The sequence below is a fragment of the Kogia breviceps genome, chromosome 10 (assembly GCF_026419965.1).
Source record: "Kogia breviceps isolate mKogBre1 chromosome 10, mKogBre1 haplotype 1, whole genome shotgun sequence".
Classification (NCBI taxonomy): domain Eukaryota; kingdom Metazoa; phylum Chordata; class Mammalia; order Artiodactyla; family Physeteridae; genus Kogia; species Kogia breviceps.
In genome coordinates this window covers 28575297-28601488 of record NC_081319.1, presented here as the reverse complement: position 1 = coordinate 28601488, position 26192 = coordinate 28575297, and positions in this window count along the sequence as shown.

Sequence of the window (26192 nt, the reverse complement as noted above, 5' to 3'; positions counted from 1 at the left end):
GGGGGGTCTCCCTTGAATTATAACAGCCTGTTCTTGAGATAGTTAGTCCCTCCGCAGTCACAGTGTCCCACAGGAGGTGAGACAGGACTGCCTCTGGGCCCGAGCAGCTTAGCCACGTTAGTTCCTGACCACCCTGGTCTGTTAGCGGGTGGCACAGGTGTCAGAGGTGGGGGTCTTCTCTTTCCTCCTTTCCGCCGAAAAGGAGGAGTTCCTGGACTTCCCTCCGGTGAGAGCTAAAAGCACGAGGAGTTCCCACGCGGTACTCACCAGATCACTGGGGCAGCTGGTATTCTGTGCTGATACCGGGAGGAGAGCCTGTGGAACCTCAGTCGATAAAGAATCACCCAACACGCGCCTTACGACCCGGAGCGGGAGGAGAGGTCAGGCGTGGGTGTTTCCTGTTCTTGCCATTGCTCACAGTGCTTCCTGATAATGGGGTTCCTGGTTCCATTAGAAAACTAGAGAAACTAGCCTGACCGGAAGAGGTCAAGTTACGGGTCACGGACCTACCTTGGGAACCTTTTGCACTCAGGCGTCCCCGGTGCCTTTTCTTGAACTCAAAGCCAGCGTCCTTCTTCTGTTTTGTCAGGTGGTCCTTATTACCTGGGATTTTCCAAGTCTTGTCTCCTGGCTCACAGGTCTGGTTACTTTCCTTTACCAAACCGAAAGTGGCTACGGAGGATGCTACTGTTGACCCCGGGAGGTCTGCGAGGAGGGCCAAAAGCCCTGTTGTGGCTACTAGTGCCTTGTGCAGGGGTCAAGAGGACAGCTCTACTGGCAAGACAGGGGCAAGACTGCCATGGCTCCCTCCCGTCCACAGGTCCCCAAAGTCCCCAGGCATCTGGGAAGGCCAGCCAGAGGCAGCGGGGAGACATGCATGAGTTTCAGTCTCTGATCCCCAGCGATGCCACAGTATGATCCTCTCAAGGGGGGTGCAGTCAGATGACTCTGAGGACTGTGCTGTATGAGCACCACACCTGGATATCGGGTTGCCAGGCAGAGTTGTTCTGAATTCGGCCAAAGGCTGCCGCCGTTCTACTGTGTCAGAGTGTACTCAAAGGCCAGAGGCAGTCATTCCCAAGTGAACCTCCCAAAGCCTCCACCATTCTCCCGCTGTAGCCAGGGTGAACCCAGAGCTTAGTGGACAGGTGCAGGTGAAAAAACCATCTGGGTTGCCAACATTTGTTGCTGATCCTTTCGAGTCAGGTCCCAACAAGGGTCCTCCTGTCTGGTGTCATTCCGGCCAATAGAATGAGTCCGAGTTCAGTTCAGAAGCAAAGTAAAGTTTTATTCTTTGATCAAAGAATGGAGAAGTGCAAGCTTGAGCTCTAGAGTACATGCTTTTCCCAAAAGGCCATCGGTGGGGCTGCTTTATAGGGTTCTTGCCAGTGGGGAGAGGGGGGTGGAGTTCTTGCAGGTCGGGCACAGCTGCGCTGCTGCTCGGGGCTCCAGATCCAAGTGCCAGGTGCGGCATCTCTGCACGTGGTCTGCCATCGCCATCTTGAATTGCAGTGTGGTGACACACAGTGCACCAAGTTGAAGTGTCGGGCACAGCCTTTCTTTCACTCTAGGAGCTCTGGACTGAAGTGCTGGGTACAAGGCCTCTGCACTTGGCACCCTATGAGCAAGTAAAACAACTAAGCACAAAGGAAAAGAAAGAAAAAAGGTTAGACTTTATTTTATTACCCAGATTCTATTTTTATTTCCTGGGAATTGTTAAGGGGCTTTGCCAGTGACAAGTTGAGAAGGTATTAGGAATCGGGGGGGCGGGGGGTGGAAGTGAAGGACATGGTGTTAGAGTTGGTCAATGGAGGAGAAAGAGAACTGAAGGTAAAATAGCCAATGTTGATTTCTCTCACCAAATGTCCAACCATTCCCTCTTTGTGGCCTTACTATAGCAGTAAGTATGCAGGGCCACTGTGTTGCACAACTTTTAGGGGGCACCATCTATGCTGCAGTCCATGTAAATACCCCTGGAGTTGTACAACCTATAGCCCTGTGGACAAATAAGTTCCGTTTAGAACTTATGTTCCTTGCTCTTACAAACAAACAAAAAGCAAAAGAAAGCCAGCCAGCCAGGGAAATTCTAGTCACTTTATTGGTCTAGATCAGTAGAGGCTAGGATTCCACCAAGATGCCTCATGGGCATCTGATAGAGATAGGCTTACTAGGTAGGATTCTGGACTAGCCACCTCCAGCCCTACTTCCATGGCCAGCTACATAGTTTGCACGGTTCAGTGCAAAATGAAACGTGAGACTCCCACCCTTGTCCAGAAAGCAGGGGGAAAGTGCAAGTCATTTGAAGAGACCCAGAATATACCACTGTAGCATAAATACAATTTTGAGCTGAAGATATTTGAGAATCAAATGCTCCCCTTTTCTGCCAAAAACAGAGGCTTGCGAAAGAACTCAACTGCCATAAATCCCCCTCCAAGAGAGGCTTTCTGTATCGAGGCAAAGAGTGACTCCTGTCGACCTAAAGAAAAATGCACAATATAAGAGTTGTGAGTTTTTAATTTAGGGGCCTTACTGACAACTATCACCTGGGAAACAGCCTCCCAGTAGCTCTGAGGGGACTGCTTCAAAGAGGTAGGGGAGAAACCAGCTTACATAGGATTCTTGGCTAGTGAAAACATGCAGTCAAGCATACATCTCCGTAAAAGATTACTGCTAGTCACCAAGAACAGACATCTCAAGTTAATAATTTTAGTGCTTTTCTGTGTAAGGGAAGATGCACAAATGGGGGCTCGTTAAAATTCTTCCTGAGATGTACATCCAACTATCTAAGGGGCCGGTTTTCCAAAGCACAGAGTGCCTCATCCTGTTCTTTATCCTAAATTCCTCTCAGGTAAACTGTTCATTAGGGGCAGCAGTACCTGATGCCTTAATCCTTGTAGAACTGGGTGGTGAGCAATGCTCTTTGTTCTTCTTTGTTTACAATCCTGCCACCAGATGGGAGAAGTTGGCATAGGGGTAAGAAACTGCATAGAGACAGGCTTTATGAAAACAACATTACCTTAGTTTTTCCCCCCATATATTTCTCTGTCTTTGCCTACCATTTACTGTCCCTTCAAATCCTAACCCCTTTCCCTTGTAAAGATGGTATATACACCCCAAATTCTAGCCATTTCATTGTCACAGTTTTCTATGCACTCTTGCGTATGTATGTGAATAAAAATCTTTTCTTTTGCTAGTTAACCTGTCTTTTATCAGTTTAATTTGCAGGCCTCCAAGTACTGAAGCTAATAGGGTAGGGAAAAAGTTTTACTCCCAACAGTATTAAAATATAAAACTCTTTCCTTTCTTCTTTGATTTCTCTTTTGATTTGTCATAGTGTCTTTTGCTTTTTAGTGTTACTTTATGTGAAGAAAAATATAAGGTTTAAATTGTTAGCATGAATTGTACCATTTACCTTTATATTGTACAATGTAGTTTTAAGTGCAAATATAAGAACATTTGTGCAAAAATCACTGAAATTATACAATTTATATTTTGTAGTTCATCCATGCGTATGTATTTTCTTATAAGAATAATGGAATAGCTGCACAAAACCAGCTCAGATGTTTTATGTTTTACTTCTTGATGTGCACATATTCTACCAATACTCTCTCCCATGACTTACAGTTGACTAAGGGAGCACTGCTAAGAAATGCAACTATGCACTACTTCATCTTTCCCTTTCTTTTTTTTCTATCATTTCCAGTGTAAGTGGTTGGCTGATGCAGAGAAGTAACCAGAGTAAGAAAGGATATGTTAGGGTTCCTTGGTCACCTGGGCCACTGCCTTCTTTCTGTGCCAGAAGCAAGTTCTAGTTTGAATGAAAAATGTGGCCTCAGCCTCTACTTAGTCATCGATGTAAATCTTTTTACCTTGTAATGGCTTTGAGTCTCACTGAACTGCCACACATCCTGGGTCCATCAGAATTCTGTGTTCATGGGGCATCGTCTGACGCTGTATGCAAATGAATGGAAAGAAACTGAGCACTGTATATTCTACCTGTCTCCTCTGCTCATGTGTGCACTCCAGTGTCCCAGAGACTTCACTTACAAAATGTAAGTTGAAAGGTTAAATTATTAAGAATTTCAGGATGATGACACCAGACATTTAAACCATGGGGCCCTTTTGAACATGGTACCCTGTACAACTGCACAACTACATGTGACTAGTAGTTACCGTGTTAGATAGTACAGGTCTGAAATACACAAGAAATTCCTTCAACTCAATAATAGTAACCCCTAATGTCAATTCCCATAGGTAAATGGGCACAGGATATGAATAGGCAATTTACAGTAGAGAAAATACTACTAAGATACAAAAAGATGCTCAAAATTGTTACTAAATTCAAAAAATCAAATGAAATCTATAAGCCCAGAAAAATCACAAAGTTGGATAGTGCTAAGGGTCAGTGGGGATATAGGTATAAGTTGTCTTCATTTGCTGGGGGCGGGGGAGGGTAGACAGCTACATATATTATGAAGAGTGGTTTAGGCAAGTTAAATAGATGACAGCAATTAATTCTGCTCCTAGCCATTTATCCTAAAGAAATACTTACACAGCATATACATTTATTTTTGTGTTGGTTATCTGTCTTCCCCACTGGACTATAAGCTTCACTGAGAGCAGGGCCTTTATTTTGGTCATCTCTGTAAGTCCAGTGTTGGGATCAGGGCTGGGACATAGTAGATGCTCAATAAATGCTTGTAAAATGAATGAATGAATGTTGTAGTCATTACAGAAACCCAATGAAGCATGTGCTTTACAGATGAAGAAAATAAAACTCAGAGCGGCCATCATCCCTCCAACATCATATTGATATGTCCAGTTAGAGGCAGAGATGGCATTAGCACAAAGTTAAACAGCCCAGGCTGATTCCCAGGCTGACTCCCAGGCATCATCCATTCATTATTTCAACATTTCAACATTTCTTACTGAGTATCTCATAGGGAAAGTCAGCCTACAAGTAAGTGGAAAGAGCAACTGCACAACCACATTTTCAGAGTTTAAATTAGAGCCTGTCTCAGTACAGAAAGAGTCTACTAGGTAAGGCTTCCCTCTAATGCCTTCCTGGGTTCTTGGGTCGTGCCTTTGCCAAGAGGTGCTACTTTTTAAAAAAGACAAAAAAAAGGGAAAAAGAGAAAGGGAAGGAAAAGAGGCTATCTAACAGACTTAAGGTTTTTGTTTTATTGCACACATTTAGCCATTCAGGAAAAAAACAGGCAGTCTCAGAGAGAACCAATTCACAGCTTTATTTTACAGCTTTAATGTTAAAAAGGGTTAACATTTACCCGCCAGCTTGCTTGCTTTTTGGGTTTTGCCTTTCCTTTCTCTCTGTACCTTTGATGCGTTATCTGATGAAAATAATTTGAGTACTTGCTTCAGTTTTCTCAGTTCTTTTTGGCCATGCATCCCTTGGCAGGTCTCACCTTATTTGGATCTAAGTACTCACGCTACACCTCCTCTCCCCTGCTATTTCATGTATTTCATGAATCAAGTGTTAACTAACTTTGTAGCAAAACAAAGCCATCTGGAAATTGGCATTTCTACGATGTGTTCCTAAAACTGCTGTTCATCATTCTTGGTGTGTGCGCATGTGTAAAAAAAACCCAGCATACATTTAAAGCAGGAAGCACTGGAAAGGCTGGGCATACTTTTAGAAACCAGAATGCTTGCCATAAGGGGAGGGAATACTCTGAGAGCTCTAAAGGTTGAATGACTGTTGGTATCAGGCATGCTAAATATTTGACCTTTTTGACTAAATGCTATTAGTCTGAACATGTTCTGCCTTCTCTATTTGCCAAAAGAGTATTTTCCAATTGCAAAAAGGATTACAGTTTTACTTAGTCAAAACACATAGCCTTTTTTCTTCATTAGTTAATTTATTTATATCCAGCCCTACTTATGGCAAGAGGATGTGAGGTAGCTCAAACACAGTTTGATGGACTGGATTATCCGGGGAAGCATTCCTTTCCTATGCTGATTCCTACTTCCAAATGCATAACAGTAGTAAAACTAATAACAAAGTAATGATTCAGAATCACTAATATCCTTTGAGTGCCTACCATGTGCCAGACTCTTTGCCAAGTACTTTGCATATATTTTCTCATTTAATCCTAACAACAAACCAAGAATAGATACTACTTTTGACCCCATTTCATTGATAAGTAAAATGAGGTTTAGAGAAATGGAGTGCACAACAGCATTTAATTAGCGAGGGGTGAAGATGGGATGAATGTAAGCCTGTTCCATAAGCTTCCTCCCTACCAACCCTATTCAGTACATTTCTGGTGGAAGATGTCCTGGATGGAAGAAAAGTTCCTAATCATTTACTTGAGTCCAAGAGACACCTAATGACAGGTTGGAAGAGATGGACGGCTAAGGCTGGAGGTACAGAGACAAAATGTGTGATTATCTCAAGTTGCTCATATCCAGTGGGGGAATATAATGAGTTCCCATATACTGCTGTGCCCAAGGCATCTCCCTGGGCTTTAGGGTAGTGAGCACATCTATTATACTGACCAGTCTATCCCCAGTCCCCAGAACATTAGTGTTTGATGAGTACTTGTTGAATGAATATAACATTGGGTTCACTAACTCAGAAAAGAAACATTCTTAGGAGGTGAGAGTGTCTAGAGACACTACCTTCAGGAATTAAAGAATGGAGCAGGAAGACGAGTGAATTTCCCTGCAGTAGGCAACCTCTAAGAATAAGTAGAGGTTTTAAGCTGATAGGTTTTAGGGTAATTTGTTATGCAGCAATAAATAACTAATACATTTCCTTATAACTTCCAATGAAACAAGGACTCTAAAGAGGAGTTGCAGCTATGAAAATGGATAGGACCACCTACAACTACCCTGTTTGTTACTTCCTGGCTAATTTCCCCATAGTAATTATCTGTAAACATCCTTACAATAGAAAGGGACAATGTGCTTATTTTCAGGGTCAACAAAAGGGTGAGGAGGCCTGAGGATGGTTGGTTCCATTCCACAGCCATTCCTAGGAAGAAAGGACCCTCAAGAAGATGAACATGTCATCATAGCTTTGAAAAGGAAAGACAGCAAGGCATGGGGAGTGTGTCCAGGAATAACAGTTAACTCTATGGAAAATTCATCCTGGTTTCCCAATACTCTTTACCACTGAAGTTGGGTGACGTATCAAGTAGGATTAGTTTCAGCTATGTAAAACAGGAACCTCTTAAGTAACACTTAAAGGAAAATGAGTTTCCTTCTCTGTTACGTAGGAGAATTCTCACGTAGGAGGAGGTCATTTGAAGGCTGGTCTAGCAGCTCAGTGATGCCATGCAAGTCCAGTCTCCTCCCATTCATCTTCGAGGACATGCCTTGAGGGCAGCCCCACCCTCCCAGTCCAACATGGATATTTGATTTCTGCTTGTATGTCATCATTCCAGCAACAGGAGGGAGGAAAGGGGAGGAAGAGTACACTCATACTTTCAAACAGACCTCCTAGAATCCCAGATGACTCTCCTCTTTATTTCTTAGTGACCAGAACTTATTGACGTGCACATGCCTATCTGCAGAGGTGGTAGTGAAATGTGCCCAGCTAAACAGCAAGGTTCTGTTACTAAAAGGAAGGGGAGTCAGGCAGTAACCTTTGCTACAGGTAACCAGCAAGCACCAGATGTTTTGCTATTCTAAGATTTCTAGGATCTGACGCATCTCACATTTTCAGTTTTATCTTCTTTCTTTAATTCCATTGAACAGGAATAGACACCACTTTTTTTTTTAAAGTTGAATTTAACATTACCAAATGTATCATAATAAAACAATAGTTATATTCTAGGAAAAGTGGTTTAGGAATACTAAGCAAGGTCATGACCAAGAGGAAAACATAGTAGAACAACAATAGCTTGTAGGGCACTATAATGCAAAAAAAATACAGCATGTGGTGGAAATTGATCACCTTCTCCTAGCGTGTCTTCTCTGACAGTTATTGCAGTTCTGCATTATTTTCCTCACTGGGCTACCTGTAGAATAAAGTTAATCCCAGCCCAAGAATAACATAGTGTAGAAATAATTAATAATGTTTCTCAATCAGCTGAGAGTTTTTCCTTCCTCACTTTTTTTTTTTTTAACATCTTTATTGGAGTATAATTGCTTTACAATGGTGTGTTAGTTTCTGCTTTAGAACAAAGTGAATCAGTTATACATATACATATGTTCCCATATCTCTTCCCTCTTGCGTCACCCTCTCACCCTCCCTATCCCACCCCTCTAGGTGGTCACAAACCACCTAGCTGATCTCCCTGTGCTATGCGGCTGCTTCCCACTAGCTATCCACCCTACGTTTGGTAGTGTATATATGTCCATGCCACTCTCTCACTTCGTCACAGCTTACCCTTTCCCCTCCCCATATCCTCAAGGCCATGCTCTAGAAGACCTGTGTTTTATTCCCGTCCTACGCCTAGGATCTTCATGACAATTTTTTTTTTTCTTAGATTCCATCTATATGTGTTAGCATATGGTATTTGTTTTTCTCCTTCTGACTTACTTCACTCTGTATGACAGACTTCAGGTCCATCCACCTCACTACAAATAACTGTTTCGTTTCTTTTTATGGCTGAGTAATATTCCATTGTATATATGTGCCACATCTTCTTTATCCATTCATCTGTTGATGGACACTTAGGTTGCTTCCATGTCCTGGCTATTGTAAATAGAGCTGCAATGAACATTTTGGTACATGACTTTTTTTTTTTTAACATCTTTATTGGAGTATAACTGTTTTACAATAGTGTGTTAGTTTCTCCTTTACAACAAAGTGAATCAGTTATACATATACATATGTTCCCATATCTCTTCCCTCTTGCGTCTCCCTCCCTCCCACCCTCCCTATCCCACCCCTCTAGGTGGTCACAAAGCACAGAGGTGATCTCCCTGTGCTATGCGGCAGCTTCCCACTAGCTATCTAATTTACATTTGGTAGTGTATATACGTCCCTGCCACTCTCTTACTTCGTCACATCTTACCCTTCCCCCTCCCCATATCCTCAAGTCCATGCTCTAGTAGGTCTGTGTTTTATTCCCGTCCTATCACTAATCTCTTCATGACATTTTTTTTCTTAGATTCTATATATATGTGTTAGCAAACGGTATTTGTTTTTCTCCTTCTGACTTACTTCACTCTTTATGACAGACTCCAGGTCTATCCACCTCATTACAAATAACTCAGTTTCATTTCCTTTTATGGCTGAGTAATATTCCATTGTATATATGTGCCACATCTTCTTTATCCATTCATCTGTTGATGGACACTTAGGTTGCCTCCATGTCCTGGCTATCGTAAATAGAGCTGCAATGAACATTTTGGTACATGACTCTTTTTGAATTATGGTTTTCTCAGGGTATATGCCCAGTAGTGGGACTGCAGGGTCGTATGCTAGTTCTATTTGTAGTTTTTTTAAGGAACCTCCATACTGTTCTCCATAGTGGCTTTATCAGTTTACCATTCCCACCAGCAGTGCAAGAGTGTTCTCTTTTCTCCACACCCTCTCCAGCATTTATTGTTTCTAGAGTTTTTGATGATGACCAATCTGACTGGTGTGAGATGATATCTCACTGTAGTTTTGATTTGCATTTCTCTAATGATTAATGATGTTGAGCATTCTTTCATGTGTTTGTTGGCAATCTGTATATCTTCTCCGGAGCAATGTCTATTTAGTTCTTCTGCCCATTTTTGGATTGGGTTGTTTGGTCTTTTGTTATTGAGCTGCATGAGTTGCTTGTAAATTTTGGAGATTAATCCTTTGTCAGTTGCTTCATTTGCAACTATTTTCTCCCATTCTGAGGGTTGTCTTTTGGTCTTGCTTATGGTATCTTTTGCTGTGGAAAAGCTTTTAAGTTTCATTAGATCCCATTTGTTTATTTTTGTTTTTATTTCCATTTCTCTAGAAGGTGGGTCAAAAAAAGACACCACTCTTTTTGCCTTTCTATCTTCATACCTTTGCCTCTGCTGGTACTGCTGCTAGAGTCCCAGCCCCCACCATTCATATTCATCCAGCTCCAAAACCACTTCTCCTGTGATTTTTTTTTTCATATCATTCTTTAATTTTTGGTTAGAAATAATTGAAAATTTACAGAACATTGCAAAAATTAAAATAATACAACAACACACATATATCTCCTGTGATTCTTTACTCGACTCTCCTTCTTCTGAAAACTCACAGCACTGATTTGTACCTTTACCCACTTAACTAGAGGAAATAATATTACCATTACTTTTCAACTACGAGACATTGCATTAGGAATGCAAATATGAATTAGAAAAGGACCCAGGTGTCAAAAACTGTATAATGGTCAATTGAAATGTTAAATAACAAATGACTAATCTGCTTTGAAGCCTCATATTAAGCTTTGATTACATATGGTCTTCATAATCATACACATTACAAAGGATGTACACAGGCCACAACAGGATTTCTTTACTGCCTCCTATGTGTTTGTTACTGTGTTTCACACATGAGCCTTCCATTCTACACTCACATGTTCATTTAATATCTACTGTGTGCCTAACATTTTGCAAGGCACTGGGCATAAAAAAAACGCCCAATCCCCTTCCTTAGAGACAAATAAACAGATTATTACACCATGGTACAATAAAGAACTAGGTTGGAGACACCTATGGAGTGATAACAAAGCCTAACCTAAAAGGGTTAGAACTCTCCCACGAGAAAGTGACACTTAAATCTAAAAGATAAGCAGAAGTTGGCCAAACCCAGAAGAAAGGGATAGCATTGCAGCGTTGAGGGAGCATCATCTACAAAGGCCCAGTGGTGAATGACAGAACACGGTGCATTTTATGGTACAGGAGCATGACCCGAACTTAGGATTCGAAGTTGGGAACAGTAGGAAATGGTGTTGCAGGTGTATTAGGTAGGCAAATGTATCAAAATCAGTAAGGAACTATATCTGACTGTGAATAACATCCACCCAGACAGTGTCTTAAACAACTAAAAGAGTCTATTTTTCTATTTATTTAATTTTTCATTTTTTTCTAGTTTTATTGAGGTATAATTGACAAATAGAAATAATGTTATATTTAAGGTGTACCAATGTGATGTTTTGATATACATATATATTGTAAAATGTTTACTACAATCAGGCTAAATAACATATTCATCACCTCACACAGTCACCTTGGTTTTTTGTTTTTTTCTTTTCGGCGAGAACAATTAAGATCTACACTCTTAGCAAATTTCAAATATACAATACCAGAGTCACCCTGTTGTACATAAGATCCCCAGAACTTTAAGCAAGGAACAATTCTCCCTCAGAGCTTCCAAGAGGAGCCAATCTTGCTGACACCTTGATTTTGGACTTCTGAATTCCTGAAATGTGAGAGAATAAAGTTCTGTTGGCTGAGCCACCCAGTTTGTTGTAATTCATTATGGCACCTCTAGAAAACTAATACAACGTTTAAAGACACATTAAGGAGAACAAATCAATAACACTGAGTGGGCATGAGAAAAGATTCCCTGCTTTCTGGTTTGGCCAAGTAGGCAAATGGCAGTGCTTTCATGGAGGTGAGGAACACAAGAGGAAGGACAGAATCAGGAGGAAAAAAAAAAAAGGTTCAGCTGTAGACACGTTGTTTTGCAGGTGCCTAAGGGACACGGAGGTGACAGGTCTGGGATGGAGATCAGATGTAGCAGCACTTGAAGCCATTAGGGTGGATCTTGCTTGCAAGTTGCCTCACATTTGGCCAGAGGGATGAGGCTTTCACATGTGAGGTGATTCAGGAACACCCGAGGCAGTATGTAATAAATTGCCAAAATGTGGAGCATAACTATTTCAGGAGGCTTGAATTAGGGAAAATTAATGTAAGGTGGAAAAAATGGCCCATAATTCTACACTAATGAGCAAGGTTGTTTCATTTATATTATTATCACAAACCTGCATTAGCCTCTGACCAAACAGGCTATATCAACTCAAAGACTGGTTTTCATCACACATGTCCAGAGAGGACACATCCTGTTCAACCTCCTCCCCTTACAGATGGAAAAATAGAGACTGTGAAGGAGAAGGACTTGTCCAAAGTCAGTAATAGGACCAAATGAGATCCCAGCACCGGCTTGGCCTCCACCCTGAAACTCACATAAGAAAGTGAATTGTGAAAAACCTTATCTGAAGGAAAATGATGTGTGGTTTGATCCATAAAAGTCAAATGATGAGGAAAATGACCAGATGAAAATACTGTCAGGCTCCAGAGCCAGAAAGACCTGGTTTCAAACCCAAATGTAATCAGGGCATATCTGTAAGGATGCTTTTGGTTTAAAAAAAATCACAACAATAATAAAATTATTGGTTCAAGATGGCAGAGTAGAAGGACATGCTCTTACTCCCTCTTGCAAGAACACCAGAATCACAGCTAACTGCTGAACAGTTATCGACAGGAAGACACTGGAACTCACCAAAAAAGATACCCCACATCCAAAGACAAAAGAGAAGCCACAATGAGACAGTAGGAGAGGCACAATCACAATAAAATCAAATTCCATAACTGCTGGGTGGGTAACTTACAAACTGGAGAAGTCCACCCACTGGAGTGAAGGTTCAGAACCCCACGTCAGGCTTCCCAACATGGGGGTCCGGCAATGGGAGGAGGAATTCCTAGAGAATCAGACACTGAAGGCTAGCGGGATTTGATTGCAGGACTTCAATAGAACTGGGGGAAACAGAGGCTCCACTCTTGGAGTGCACACACAAAGTAGTGTGCGCATCATGACCCAGGGGAAGGAGCAGTGAGCCCAGGGGAGACTGAACCAGACCTACCTGCTAGTGTTGGAGGGTCTCCTGCAGAGGCGGGGGGTGGCTGTGGCTCACCATGAGGACAAGGACACTGGCAGCAAAAGTTCAAGGAAGTACTCCTTTGCATGAGCCCTCCCAGAGTTCACCATTAGCCTCACCAAAGAGCCCAGGGACAGCTCCAATGCTGGGTTGCCTCAGGCCAAACAACCAACAGGGAGGAAACCCAGCCCCACCCATCAGCAGACAAGTGGATTAAAGTTTAACTGAGCTCTGCCCACTAGAGCAACAGCCAGCTCTACCCACCACCAGTCCCTCCCATCAGGAAACTTGCACAAGCCTCTTAGGCAGCCTCATCCAACAGAGGGCAGACAGCAGAAGCAAGAAGAACTACAGTCCTGCAGCCTGTGGAACAAAAGCCACATTCACGGAAAGATAGACAAGATGAAAAGGTAGAGGGCTATGTACCGGATGAAGGAACAAGATAAAACCCCAGAAAAACAACTAAATGAAGTAGAGATAGGCAACCTTCCAGAAAAAGAATTCAGAATAATGATAGTGAAGATGATCCAGGACCTCGGAAAAAGAATGGAGACAAAGATTGAGAAGATGCAAGAAATGTTTAGCAAAGACCTAGGAGAATTAAAGAACAAACAAACAGATATGAACAGTAGAATAACTGAAATGAAAACTACACTAGAAGGAATCAATAGCAGAATAACTGAGGCAGAAGAACGGATAAGTGACCTGGAAGACAGAATGGTGGAATTCACTGCTGCGGAACAGAATAAAGGAAAAAAGAATGAAAAGAAATGAAGACAACCTAAGAGACCATTGGGACATTATTAAACGCAACAACATTAGCATTATAGGGGTCCCAGAAGGAGTAGAGAGAGAGAAAGGATCCGAGAAAATATTTGAAGAGATTATAGTCGAAAACTTCCCTAGCATGGGAAACGAAATAGCCACCCAAGTCCAGGAAGCGCAGAGAGTCCCATACAGGATAAATCCAAGGAGAAACACGCCGAGACACATAGTAATCAAATTGGCAAAAATTAAATATATATAAAAATTACTGAAAGCAGCAAGGGAAAAATGACAAATAACATACAAGGGAATTCCCATAAGGTTAACAGCTGATTTATCAGCAGAAACTCTACAGGCATGAAGGGAGTGGCATAATATACTTAAAGGGATGAAAGGGAAAGACCTACAACCAAGATTACTCTACCCAGCAAGGATCTCATTCAGATTTGATGGAGAAATCAAAAGCTTTACAGACAAGCAAAAGCTAAGAGAATTCAGCACCACCAAACCAGCTCTACATCAAATGCTAAAGGAACTTCTCTAAGTGGGAAACACAAGAGAAGAAAAGGACCTACAAAAACAAACCCAAAACAATTAAGAAAATGGTCATAGGAACATACATATGGATAACTACCTTAAACATGAATGGATTAAATGCTCCAACCAGAAGACACAGGCTTGCTGAATGGATACTAAAACAAGACCCATATATATGCTGTCTACAAGAGACCCATTTCAGACCTAGGGACACATACAGACTGAAAGTGAGGGGATGGAAAAAGATATTCCATGCAAATGGAAATCAAAAGAAAGCTGGAGTATCAATACTCATATCAGATAAAATAGACTTTAAAATAAAGAATGTTACAAGAAACAAAGAAGGACACTACATAATGATCAAGGGATCAATCCCAGAAGAAGATATAACAGTTGTAAATATATATGCACCAAACATAGGAGCACCTCAATACTTAAGGCAACTGCTAACAGCTATAAAACAGGAAATCAACAGTAACACAATAATAGTGAGAGACTTTAACACCTCACTTACATCAATGGACAGATCATCCAAACAGAAAATTAATAAGGAAACACAAGCTTTAAATGACACAATAGACAGATTTAATTGATATTTATAGGACATTCCGTCCAAAAACAGCTTTCTTCTCAAGTGCACACGGAACATTCTCCAGCACAGATCACATCTTGGGTCACAAATCAAGCCTCAGTACATTTAAGAAAATTGAAATCACATCAAGCATCTTTTCTGACCACAACGCTATGAGATTAGAAATCAATTACAGGGAAAAACACGTAAAAACCACAAACACATGGAGGCTAAACAATACTTTACTAAATAACCAAGAGATCACTGAATAAATCAAAGAGGAAATCTAAAAATACTTAGAGACAAATGACAATGAAAACACGATGATCCAAAACCTGTGGTATGCAGCAAAAGCAGTTCTAAGAGGGAAGTTTATAGCAATATAAGCCTACATCAAGAAACAAGAAAAATCTCAAATAAACAATCTAACCTTACACCTAAAGGAACTAGAGAAAGAAGAGCAAACAAAACCCAAAGTTAGCAGAAGGAAAGATCATAAAGGTCAGAGCAGAAATACATGAAATAGAAACCAAGAAAACAATAGCAAAGATCAATAAAACTAAAAGCTGGTTCTTGGAGAAGATAAAGAAAATTGATAAATCTTTAGGCAGACTCATCAAAAAAAGACAGAGAGGACTCAAATCAATAAAATTAGAAATGAAAAAGGAGAAGTTACAACATACACCACAGAAATACAAAACATCCTAAGAGACTACTACAAGCAAATCTATGCTAATAAAATGGACAACCTGGAAGAAATGAACAAATTCTTAGAAGGTATAACCTTCCAAAACTGAACCAGGAAGAAATAGAAAATATGAACACACCAATCACAAGTAATGAAATTGAAACTGTGATTTAAAATCTTCCAACAAACAAAAGTCCAGGACCAGTTGGCCTCACAGATGAATTCTATCAAACATTTAGAGAAGAACTAACAGCCATCCTACTCAAACTCTTCCAAAAAACTGCAGAGGAAAGAACACTCCCACACTCATTCTATAAGGCCACCATCACCCTGATACCAAAACCAGACAAAGATACTACAAAAAAAGATTATTACAGACCAATATCACTGATGAATATAGATGCAAAAATCCTCAACAAAATAACTAGCAAACAGAATGCAACAATACATTAAAAGGATGATACACCATGATCAAGTGGGATTTATCCCAGGGATGCAAGGATTCTTCAATATATGCAAATCAATCAATGTGATACACCATATTAACAAATTGAAGAATAAAAACCATATGATCATCTCAATAGATGCAGAAAAAGCTTTTGACAAAATTCAATACCCATTGAATTCAATACCCACTCCAGAAAGTGGGCATAGAGGGAACCTACCTCAACATAATAAAGGCCATATATGACAAACCCACAGCAAACATCATTCTCAATGGTGAAAAACTGAAAGCATTTCCTCTAAGATCAGGAACAATACAAGGATGTCTACTCTCACCACTATTGTTCAACATAGTTTTGGAAGTATAAGCCACAGCAATCAGAGAAGAAGAAATTAAAAAGAATACAAATTGGAAAAGAAGAAGTAAAACTGTCACTGTTTGCAGATGACATGATACTATACATAGAGAATCCTAAAGATGCCAACAGAAAACTACTAGAGCTAATCAATGAATGTGGTAAAGTTGCAGGATACAAAATTAATGCACAGAAACCTCTGGCATTCTTATACACTAATGATGAAAAATCTGAGAGTGAAATTAAGAAAACACTCCCATTTACCATTGCAACAAAAAGAATAAAGTATCTAGGAATAAACCTACCTAAGGAGACAAAAGACTTGTATGCAGAAAACTATAAGACACTGATGAAAGAAATTAAAGATGATACAAATAGGTGGAGAAATATACCATGTTCTTGGATTGGAAGAATCAACATTGTGAAAATGACTCTGCTACCCAAAGCAATCTACAGATTCAATGCAATCCCTACCAAATTACCAATGGCATTTTTTTATAGAAGTAGAACAAAAAAAATCTGAAAATTTGTATGGAGACACAAAAGACCCTGAATAGCCAAAGCAGTCTTGAGGGAAAAAAGCAGAGCTGGAGGAATCAGACTCCCTGACTTCAGACTACACTAGAAAGCTACAGTAATCAAGGCAATATGGTACTGGCACAAAAACAGAAATATAGATCAATGGAACAGGATAGAAAGACCAGAGAGAAACCCACACACCTATGGTCAACTAATCTATGACAAAGGATGCAAGGATATACAATGGAGAAAAGACAGTCTCTTCAATAAGTGGTGCTGGGAAAACTGGACAACTACATGAAAAAGAATGAAATTAGAACACTCCCTAACACCATACACAAAAATAAACTCAAAATGGATTCAAGACCTAAATGTAAGACTGGACACTATAAAACTCTTAGAGGAAAACATAGGAAGAGTACTCTTTGACATAAATTACAGCAAGATCTTTTTTGATCTACCTCCTAGAGTAATGGAAATAAAAACAAAAATAAACAAATGGGACCTAATGAAACTTAAAAGCTTTCGCACAGCAAAGGAAACCATAAACAAGATGAAAAGACACCCCTTAGAATGGGAGAAAATATTCGCAAACGAATCAACGGACAAAAGATTAACCTCCAAAATATATAAACAGCTCATGCAGCTCAATATGAAAAAAAGAAACAACCCAATCCCAAAATGGGCAGAAGACCTAAATAGACATTTCTCCAAAGAAGACATACAGATGGCCAAGAAGCACTAATTATTAGAGAAATTCAAATCAAAACTACAATAAGGTAACACCTCACACCAGTTAGAATGGGCATCATCAGAAAATGTATAAACAACAAATGCTGGATAGGGTGTGGAGAAAAGGGAACCCTCTTGCACTGTTGGTGGGAATGTAAACTGATAGAGCCACTATGGAGAACAGTATAGAGGTTCCTTAAAAAACTAAAAATAGAATTACCATATGACCCAGCAATCCCACTACTGGGCATATACCCAGAGAAAACCATAATTCAAAAAGACACATGCACCCCAGTGTTCATTGCAGCACTATTTACGGTAGCCAGGTCATGGACGCAATCTAAATGTCCATCAACAGACGAATCGATGAAGCAGTTGTGGTACATATATACAATGGAGTATTACTCAGCCATAAAAAGGAACGAAATTGGGTCATTTGTAGAGACGTGGCTGGATCTACAGACTGTCATACAGAGTGAAGTAAGTCAGAAAGAGAAAAACAAATATCGTATGTTAACGCATATATGTGGAACCTAGAAAAATGGTACAGATGAACCCGTTTGCAGGGCAGAAATAGAGACACAGATGTAAAGAACAAACCTATGGACACCAAGGGGGGAAAGTAGCGGGGTGTGGGGTGGTGGGAAAAAAAAAAAATATTGGTTAACACAATTGAAAAAGTCCAGTGGCAGGGAAGACTTTTTGAGTGTGGTTTTAGCAGGGCTCCAATTTTGTTTCTGCTGCTTTCTAGTTTCTCCTCTGCTCTTCGTAGCTTCACTCTCAGACTGGTTTCCCACAGCAGCCTTACATGAGTGCATATCACCACCCAGAGCACACAGCATCTGTACGGTGGTGCACAAAGGGCAGAGAGCGGGGAAGGGGTCCACTAGGTGCAGACATTAGGAGACACATTAGCAGTAGACAATTTTAAAACAGCAGTAAAACCAACAAAAGTGGATCTGTTATTATCATTACAGTATAGTGGCATTTTGAAACAAGGTCAGTGGTGAAATGTTCCTCCCACCTAGGCCAACTGCAACCACACCCAATACTTGGCACCCCAGTGCATCTGTGCTCCAGAATTTCCAACAAAAGTCAAGAGCGCCACACTCACTGGACTAGATTAAGTCACCGGCCTACACCTACACCAGTCACGGCCAGTGAAAGTATGATACGTGCTGACTGGCTTAGCTTAATTTATAGGCTGATTCCAGAGATGGAATCAGCTTTCTCAGACTCCTAATAGTTCCTAATTGAAACCTGGAATGGGTGAGATGGGGAAAGGTGAACAGATCCTGGTGAAGCAACCACCAGATGTTCACACCTTGAGACATTAGGTCACAAGTCTCAGATATGTGCTAGATACTATCTTAGGAGCTCCACATATATGTAAATTCCAACCACGGGAGGTAGCTATTCTGATTATTTCCATGTATCAATCAGAATCCTAACAGAAAGCAAATAGCACACTCAAGTTAAAGCACTTTGAGGAGGGCTTATTTGCACAGAGACCGTTTACAAAGGTGTAGATTAGGTGTAAGAAACTACAGAGAGTGTGCAGGGACCTAAGACTAGGAGCAGCAGAGCTGTCACCACCCCTAGGCCTACAAGGACAAGGGGAGGGAAGAGTTACCGGAAGCTGAAAAAGAGCGAGTTGTAAAGAGGTGGTCTCAGAAACTTGATCGAAGCCATGGCATTTGGCTAAGAACACAGTTAACCCAAGGCAACTTCACAACAAGAGAACCTAGGAAATAAATACCCTACCTTCATTCCTCTTCCTCCCAGCTATGGCAGGGGCTCCGTGTCAGCCAACATGAACAGGAAGCATAGGTAGGGTGCCACAGCCTGCTGATGACATCCTTACAGATAGTCTCCTGGAGCAGAAATCAGGGTAGAAAGGGTGGAGGGTAGATTTGGAGGAACAGAGAGAAAACATCTAACCCATTCCATTTTACAGATGAGGAAACTGAGTCTGGAAAGGTTAAGTTACTTGTCTGGTCCAGAGCATATATTCTTTCTTTTCTTTTTTCTTTTTTCCAGCTTTACTGAGGTATACCTGCCAAAGCAGAGCATATACTTTTAATCAGTATACTGTGTAATCTCTCAGAGTAAGTGAAAATCAGGCAGAGTGCTGTATACATAATACATGTTTACATATGTTATTTTTCCACTTCACTTTAGCCTCCACTGGCAGAGAGAAACCACTGATAAAATCAGAGTGTCCAGTTCTTCCCCATGCAGTTCATTCCCCCAGCAAATGAACTAAGGCTCCCTCCCAGGGAGTCAGCCTGCATCTCACAGTCCACACAGTTCCAAAGCACCAGAGAGACCACAATATAAATGTAAAAGACATGCTGCTTTTCCTCTCTGCATTTCTCAACTAACTTGAATTTTTTCTGGCTGTACCACAAAAATAAATCAAAATGTGAGAGTCTGTGAACAGTTCCCATTCAAGGTGCAATTGATTTGTGACACAATGCACACAGTAACCAGAGGCACACAGACGAAGTAAACAGGGTGTCTGACAATATGCACAGACTCCAGCAAGCAGTGCCTGCACATCCCCTCTCTAAGAAAATCAAAGCGTTTGACTGGTTTCTCCTTAATCCAATTCATGCTCTCGCCTCACTTTTGTCAGAAAGGTGGGTGGCAGATACTGTTTATCATTCCGGTGTCACTCGTGGGCTCAGAGAGTGACATGATTTACCTGTTGTCAAACGAGTTTTCAAAACAGCCTAACTCCGTTTGACACATTCTTTTCAGCAAGCCAAATATGCTGTCGGTCCATACCTTGAATGTGTCAAAATAATTTGCAAGCGACACCCACATCCCCATCCCATTTGATAGACTTGGGTTAGTCACTTGGAAGAGTTGCTAGGGGAGTTATTCAGAAAGGAGGAATGCGAGAAAATTAGAACTTTGGGGGCTGTGCATTGCATGTACGAGGCTGATAATTATAATACTAATGCGTACAGGAGATGATTGTGGGCAGGGCACCTCGGCTAAGTGCGCATGTGAACTCACTTAATGCTCACAAGCATCCTAAGGAGGGGTACTACTGGGACTTCCCTGGTGGCGCAGTGGTTGAGAGTCAGCCTGCCGATGCAGGGGACACGGGTTCGAACCCTGGTTCGGAAAGATCCCACATGCCAGGGAGCAACTAAGCCCGCACGCCACAACTACTGAAGTCTGCACACCACGACTACTGAAGCCCTCGCACCTAGAGCCCGTGCTCTGCAACAAGAGAAGCCACTGTAATGAGAAGCCCGCACACTGCAAAGAAGAGTAGACCCCACTCACCACAACTAGAGGAAGCCTGCACGCAGCAACGAAGACCCAATACAGCCAAAAATAAATAAAATTTTAAAATAAAATTAAATTAAAAAGAAGGGGCACTACTGTCTCTACCATTTACAGAAGAGGAACTTGAGTCCAGAGAGATTAAGTAACTTGCCTGGAGGCAGGGTCAGCTTCTTGGACGTGCAGCTTTAGAAGGGACCAGCACTTGGTTCAGGGCTCTGCTGTCTCCATCCTGAAATTCCTAATAACCTCTGAACAAGGAGACCTGCATTTTTATTTTGCACCAGGCCCTGCAAATAATGTAGCAGGCCCTGCCTGGAGGCATCTATCCTACAAATACCTACATAGTACATCCCAGGCACTGTATTAGGCAGAGGGTCTGACGATGTTCAAGTCCCTGCTCTCATGGAACTGCCATTCCACAGAGGGGGAAAGATGACAATTAAGGCAACAGCAAGATAAGTACAGATGATGATGACTGCTATGAAGAAAGTAGATAGGGTGGTGAGATAAAGTGAATGTGGATGGGCAGGGCGCTACTTTATATAGGGTGGCCACCTCTGAACAGGTTACACTTAATGAGACCTGAGGCTGAGGAGGAGGCCGACTGGCAGGACCCAGAGAGAGGCTCAGGCCAAGGGAGTGCAAACAAGGGCAAAGGATCAAAGGAGGCAGGAGTGGGACATGTGAAGGACCCGGGGGAGCCCTCAGGTACTTCACCTGTGTGATGGGAGCTGAAGCGCAGACAGTGAGAGGAGAGGTGCAAGGTGAGGTTAAGGATATGGCTGAAACCAGATCACATTGGGGCCTTTTAGGACAAGGTTAGGAGCTTGGATTTGATGCTCCTGCACTGAGAGGCCAAGGAAGCATATTAATCGAGGGCATGAGAGGAGCTCATGCATATTTTAAGATCACTCAGGCTATTGTGTAGAGAACAGATTAGAGGAGGGCAAGAAACACAGGAGTAAATCACAACTATAACCCACCACCACACATCACTGCTTCCAGCAGGACCAGTTAGATAGAATGGGAGGATTTCATGAAGGGCTCCAGAGAATCTACACATAACTGATTCACATTTTAAGTGCATGCATGTGTGAGTACACACGTGTACACTAATGAGGCATCTGGAGAATCCAAGTATAACTGATTCACATTTCATATGTGAGTATAAATATAAATTTTTAAATAAAATGTGAAACCCAATGTGCCCACACAAATATATTCCAAATTTATATCCAAATTATTAATTTGTGAATCTGGATTAATTAATGTTTGTATATAAACCTGAGATTTAAAATTCCTTTGCCATCTCTGCTTATTTGAAGAGTCTCCTAAGATTACATGATGAGATGATTAACAGCTCCATTACTGTTTAACACATTATTAGGTGCTTCCTAATACAGTGCAACCAGAACAAAATAAATAGGATGCTGGGGCCAATAGAAAACTGTAGCTATTATCCAAAGTCCACCATTTCACATTTGGTAATCCCCAGCTTGTCACTGACTACTTTTAAAGAAAGTAAAATGCTATATATTTAAAGGTATACTTGTGTTTTGTACTCTTAAAGAGTGATTTATCTATTTAATATTGATTCAGTAAACAATACCAACACACAAGGCAGGTCCTTGTCCTAAAGGTGCACACATATTCACTCATATAACCAGAAAACAGCAGAAAGATTCTACTATTACACTCCTTTTCACAGGTGAAGAATCAACTATAGAGAACTTAACTCCTCATGTTAATAACTAAATAACAAGGTTACACAGCTTATAAGTGGTAGTTTCAAGATAAACACCCAGGTAGTCCAGCTGTAGAGTCCATGCCCTAAACTAGAGGTTGGAAGATATGGTTGGCAAACTACAGCCCATGGGCCAAATCTGGTCCTTTACCTGTTTTTTATAAAGTTTTATTGGAACAGCCATGCTCATTGGTTTACATGTTGTCCAAGCCTGCTTTTGCTACAAGAGCAGAGTTGGGTAGTCAAGGCAGAGATCATATGACCAAAAAACCCTAAAATATTTACTACCTGGTCCTTTATAGGAAAAGTTTGCTGAACCCTGCTCTAGACAATACTGCACCTACTACTTGCCAGCCACTATTCCAGGCACTAGGGATGGAGCGCAAATGAAACTAACGATACCCCTGTTCTCATGGTGCTTATGATTACATAGTGGATTTTGCAAGATTGTGTGTGTGTGTGTGTGTGTGTGTGTGTGTGTGTGTGTGTGCAGGCACTCACACACAGGGGAGCAATGTTCTGCTGCTAAAAACTTTGACTATCAAAATACAGATGATCCCTTATATCTTATTCCTTTGTTTAAAAAAAAAAAAATCTACTAGTAGCAGAGCCTTGGGTGTCTTAAAATTGTTTTGGAAGGGAAAACAATTTATATAATTCTAGAGCCCTCTGTCATAGGCAAGTTACAAAGAGTATGGCTCTGACCCAGCAGGGTAATTCTCATGTATAAAATACACCTTCCTATTAGAATTGTACAGCTGCCTTGTTCTTGACAAGTATGCCAATAAAAGGATAATTAATAGAAACAAAGATTCCTAAAATTGATAAATGTTTATAATAACCAAATCTGAGCTTGCAACTGAAAAGGAAACCTGGCTAGTACTGCAGGAATTAAAATATTTCTGCAATCAAAACTCTACCTGCAATATTTATTTTTTCCTCACACCCTTAGTAGTCTCTATTAAGAATTTGTGACTGTCAACATTACCATGGCAACCTGTTTGAGAGGGGATGCAAAAAGATGCACCTCAGGCTTCTATACAGCTGATACTCACCAATAGTGCTTATCTTTGACTAAATGGGTGAACTACAGACTCAATGTAACTAGTACCCTATGCCAAAGGACTTACTTTTTTGAGGGAAGATTATCAGATAATTAAGAAATTCATTGAATTCCTAATATGAGCTGAATCCTGGTAAGATTTCACATTTGTATTCAAAATGTGGTGAAAATCCATCAATAGAGAACAGTTTGCTGATCATATTATCATAATTGTTGATTGACTGATAGATGACATTAAGTCTAAACACAGATTTTCTCCTCTTCTTAAAAATTCCTTCTTAATTCTAACATGTGGCCTTACCTCATGAATTTTGAAGCCACTAATTTAGAATTTTTGATTCAAATTCAATCAGAATGTATTGAGTTCCTACCAGGTGCCTTCACATGCATCTTTCACTTAATTCTCTCAGCTATACAACCATGCTCAGAAGTAGACATTATCACACCTATTTTGTAGATGAGTAAACAGAACCTCAGAAAGGTTAAGTAACTTGCCCAAGGTCACCCAGCGAGAAAAAGGGCAGAGCCAAGAGTCAAACACTAGTCTGCTTATGATGTTTCCAGGTCCAAGCTAATGTCTATCATTCCTTAGCAATATTTTCTTCAAAAACTGTTGATTTATATAGGATGGGGAAAAGGGTAGTATTAAAATAAATAAGACAATTATTTTCAAGTAGCTGAAGCTCTTTAAATTTTCAAGTAGCTGCAGCTCTTTAAAACCTAACACCTCCATTCAAATCCCTACATGTTTGATGATTACAAATAGCTCTCTTATTAAAGCAGTCTACAAGTTTTTCTAGAAAATACTTGGCTTATAGTTGAAGTTATTGGATAATCTTGAAAGAAAGTGTGCTGAATATTTTCCACTCATCCCTACAGACACATCTTCCATCATTTTTCACCCTATTCTGTGCTATGGGAGGCCTTTCTTGCCCTCTGGCTTCCTTTTGGGTTCAGTCAATGGGCAGCACCATAGGAGATCAGAGGATAGAAAGAGAGAGAAGTCAGGGTATTTATTCCCACAAGTTGGCAGTAGCTGTGTTTCTCTAATAAATGCCAAGCACCTTCCAGGCCACTTTATCCTAGAGCTGCAGTTCTCACGAGATTTCAGCAAAAACTTTCTCGTCTCGTGCCTTCAGCCCTAAAGGGTAGCAGGGCTTTCTACCACTGCTAAACTTGGGGGGCTTCACCATCCTTTGTTAGTTTCCTTTAACCCAGCCCTGAGCTTTAACAACAGTCCTTTCATTGAGTGCTTTTCAATCTAGGCTCTTTTTTTTGTTCATATATATTTTTTAAATTTTTATTTATTTTTTATTTTTGGCTGCATTGGGTCTTGGTTGCTGTGCGCAGGCTTTCTCTAGGTGCAGTGAGCGGGGGCTACTCTTTGTTGCGGTGCGCGGGCTTCTCATTGCAGTGGCTTCTCTTGTTGCAGAGCATGGGCTCTAGGCACGTGGGCTTCAGTAGTTGTGGCACGTGGGCTCAGTAGTTGCGACTTGTGGGCTCTAGAGCGCAGGTTCAGTAGTTCTGGCGCACGGGCCTAGCTGCTCTGGAGCATGTGGGATCTTCCCGGAGCAGGGCTCGAACCCCTGTCCCCTGCACCAGCAGGCAGATTCTTAACCACTGCGCCACCAGAGCAGCCCTTCAATCTAGGCTCTTGAAGTGAGAGCTTAGATTACTGATTTGAGACCTTTCCTCTTTTCTAATATAAGCATTAATACTATAAATTTTCCTCTCAGCACTGCTTTTGCTATGTCCCATAAATTTGATATGAAAGATTTTATTCAGTTCAATGTTTAGTTTTGTTTTTATTTCCCTTGAGACATCCTTTTTGAACCACGGATTATTTAAAAGTGTGCAGTTTAAAACTGTTGGGAGATTTTTCTGTTATCTTTCTGATACTGGTTTTCTATTCCATGTTTGGTCAAACACATTTTGTATGGTTTCAGTTCTTTTGAATTTGTTAAAGTCGTTTTATGGCCTAATACATAGTTACATTGGTATATGTACCATGAGCACTCAAAAGGATGTGTATTCGGGTCTGTTTGGGGGGAGTGTACTACACATGTCAGTTACATTATTGGCCTATGGCGTTGATGAGTTCTTCTGAATCCCTGCTGATTTTCTGTTAGTTGATCTATCCATTTTCAATTATAATCATGGATTTGTGCATTTCATGTTTTAGCTCTATCATCTTTGTTTCACATATTTTGCAGCTCTGTTGTTTTGGCACCTCATTTATCACTTGGTGAGGATGGGGCTCAGCCCCCTAGTCCATTTTTGCAGGTGGGAATAAGGGTGAGGCAGTCATTTTTTTCTGTACAGCAGTTGATTTCTAAAAGTTGTCTTTTTAAAAACATCTCTATTGGAGTATAATTGCTTTATATTGTTGTGTTAATTGCTGCTGTATAACAAAGTGAAGCAGCTCTACGTATACATATAACCCAATATCCCTTCCCTCTTGCATCTTCCTCCCACCCTCCCTATCCTACCCCTCTCGGTGGTCACAAAGGAACCGAACTGATCTCCCTGTGCTATGCAGCTGCTTCCCACTAGCTATCTGTTTTACATATGGTAGTGTATATATGTCCATGCCACTGTCTCACTTCATCTCAGTTTACCCTTCCCCCTCCCCATATCCTCAAGGCCATTCTCTACATCTGCATCTTTATT